The sequence below is a fragment of the Populus euphratica genome, unplaced genomic scaffold (genome assembly GCF_000495115.2).
Source record: "Populus euphratica unplaced genomic scaffold, PopEup_1.0 scaffold945.1, whole genome shotgun sequence".
NCBI classification, from domain to species: domain Eukaryota; kingdom Viridiplantae; phylum Streptophyta; class Magnoliopsida; order Malpighiales; family Salicaceae; genus Populus; species Populus euphratica.
This window is the reverse complement of record NW_011500802.1, coordinates 45767-49072: the sequence shown is the minus strand read 5'-3', so window position 1 is coordinate 49072 and position 3306 is coordinate 45767.

Genomic DNA, 3306 nt, shown 5'->3' with positions numbered 1-3306 from the left:
AGAGAGAGAGAGAGAGAGAGCCATCAATTCTTTATATGATCAAATAGAGTAACCAAATTCCTTTTCAAATATCAAGTACTGATCCTCCGTCCCCTTCCTTGTCCTCTTCCTTTGTTTGGTGGGGTAGACGTGAGAACGGGACGGCATGCTTTTAAGGAATTTGGTAATTATGTAATTAATTTCCTAAGAAATGGCACAACTGAGCTATTCCGCACCCACACTTTCTATTTATACCGTAGTCTCTTGCTCCGCTTATTACCTCATCCTCTGTTTCTTCCTTAAATTTGGTAATGCTACCACTACGATCTCTTTCTAATCTCACATGAGACATTACTGATTTTAGTTTCTTCTAATTAATCATTTCTTTTTGTAGTTTTAAGCCATGGATGGTTACATCCCACACCCCCCTGCACAAGACTCGGCCACAGAAGGCTACTCCTTAGCTGCTAAAGGAGGACTTGCTGGTGTCCTCGTCATGCTCCTTACTATCGTTGTTTATGTATTCTTCAAGCGCCGAAACTGCTCCGTGAGATTTGAGGTAGATGTTGAAATGACAGAAAGGAGCGTTCATGCTGGGAAATAAGGAGGTAACATGCAATAAGAAGTTGAAGCTGATTCATACAATGAGATTCTTCTAATATTCCAATATTGTTTTCGTATTAATTGCAGGTCACCTTCTTCTTCGTCAAGGTAGCAATCCATGGGTTTGACTGTTAGTTTTTAGTTATTGCTATTGTATTGTTGCAGATAAATATTTGGTCTCTTTTCGCATTTGAGATCAAACCATTTTAATTTGTACTTTATATATAAATAAATGATGGTGTGAATTTTGTGTTGGAGTTAAACTAATATCTTCCATTAAAATCGTCAAAACAGATAATGAATTGTGGGCATTTTCCTTAATTCTTTTTTTTTTTACTGTACTTGGAGTTGGCGTTGCCACTTTATTTAGTTTTTTTTTTCCTTTGTTGTGGGGGGTGGGCGGGCAAGAGTAATTTCTTATTCGCTGCTTGCTTTAGGATCTTTCTTTTCATTGTCTCTTTTCAACGAAAAGAAAGTCGTCCATAAAACAATCACTCACCACAGCAGTCACAGCCAAACTCTTTGCTAAATCAATCGCAGATCCGACTCTATGTCAAACCCGTGGTGTTTCGGTGCGTTGAGTGTCGGATCGGTGCCAACTCTCTCCTCGGCGGGTTGGCGAGGGCGGTTTTTCTCGCCGCTATCCAGTCTTTCTGCCTTCCGTTGCTTTCCCTTTTGTTTTCGCGCCACTTCTGCCGCTGGTGGAGTTACTAGCGGCGTGGTCCTGGACGGTTGCGTTTGCTGTCGTGATAGCTTGAGTCTGCCGGAGTTTTCGCTTTTCGTGTTCCTTTTTTTTTTGGGATCCTGGCAGCTGGATCGTTTCGTTGCTGACGGCTATGCCGTGGTTTGATTTTTATTTATATCTACTGTATTGTTACAGATAAATATTTGGTCTATTTTCTCACTTGAGATCAGACCATTTTAATTTGTACTTTATATATAGATGGTGTGAATTTTGTGATGGAGTTAAATTATTATCTTCTATTAAGATCATCAAAACAGATAAGGAATTATGGGCTTTTCTATCCTTGGAGTGGCGTTGCCACTGCGGTTGCGTTGGCTTCTGTGATCGCTTGAGCTTGTCGGAGTTGTCGCTTTTCGTGTTCTTTTTTTTTCCCGATCCTGGCATCTGGATCGCCTCATTGTTAACGGCTATGACGTGGTTTGATTTTTCTATTATCAATTTGATTTTGCTGCGTTCTTCGTTAAACGTGGAATTAATGTCTCAAACCGCGGTGGACCGCCAGGTGCTAACGGAGTTGACCAATAAAGACAGATACTCAAGGACTGGAAAGAAAAATGACGTGTTTTTTTTTTCCGCTACCGAAGACAGTGTTGTGAGTTCGTTATTCTTCCAAAAGATGCAATAAACAGTGAAAGGACGAATCTCATGGCTTCACAGACCAAGCGTACTAGGTACGGTATCTGTTTCAAATCCTGGTATCTGGATCTAACATTTATGCCAGTAATAAATAATGCTTTGTCTATTTTAATATCCAAAAAATCAGAGTGTGCGTGTGTATGTATATATTACTCTAAAATTTATTTTGTAATTTGTTTTTTATTTAAAATATTTTCAAAATCATAATAAATTCATTCATAACTTCAAAAAATAAAAATAAAAAAACCTTTAAAACTGAACTCAACTCAAAATAAAAAATTAACTTAAATTTAAATTTATTTATTCATGAATGTTAAAGTTACAAAAATATTCTTTATCAAATTAAACAATTTAATACAAAAATATTTTAATGACCAAAATTGATTTTAATGACAAATTTGTTTTATATGGTTATCCAGCAATCTCTCTCTTTTCTCTCAAGTTCGTCTTTTCTAGCAACTTCATTAATCAATATGTATAAAAGATAGGTGAATCCGCTTTTCCTTCGAGTGCGGGGACAAATCCCTTAATTCTTTGATCTCGACCATCAATAGCAGAAGTATTTTTCTTTTCGATTGAGCTTCTCTTGGCCCTTGGCCTTTGATGAAGATGAACTGATATACTGGCATTCTCTTCCAACTCTGTATCCTAGCTCACGGCAAGCTCTCTCTAGATGGCAAAGTGAAAAGTGGAATGGATCTGCACATCCCTCTATTCCAATAGAAACGTTAACCTTTCATGGGATGAGACTGCCCCATTCTCTTGATTGCTGTCTGGCTTCGTAGGTTGCTTTCTTCTAGCTGGAAAGAGTCTTTCAATTAAGAACAAAAAATAATAAAAATAAATCCCCACATCACCTTTTGTTTACCTTGTTTTCATCTTGATCATTTCTTTTTTAATTCTATTTTTTTATAAGAATTTAAAATTAATTGCTTAGTGTATATTATGAGAATTTAAAAAAAAAAAAACAGTAATCAGTGTACAGTGAAAAACCCCGTATCTTTTACTACGAGTGTGTTTAGTGTTGCGGTAGATTTTGTGGTTGTGGTTTGAAAAAAATTATTTTATAAAAAGTACTTTTAGTTGAGATTGGTTTAAAAAAATAGATGTTTGGTTAAAAGTGTAGTTGAAATTGAAGTTGAAGAAAAAGTAATTTAATGTGTTTGGTTAAAAAAACTTTTGAAATTGAAGTTATAAAATAATTTTTAAAAATATATATTAATATTGATGATTTTAAATTTAACTATTATAGAATTAATTACTCTTATTATATCATGAAATAAATAATATTTTATATAAAATATTTTTTTTATTTTATTAAACTATTTATAATTACATTACGT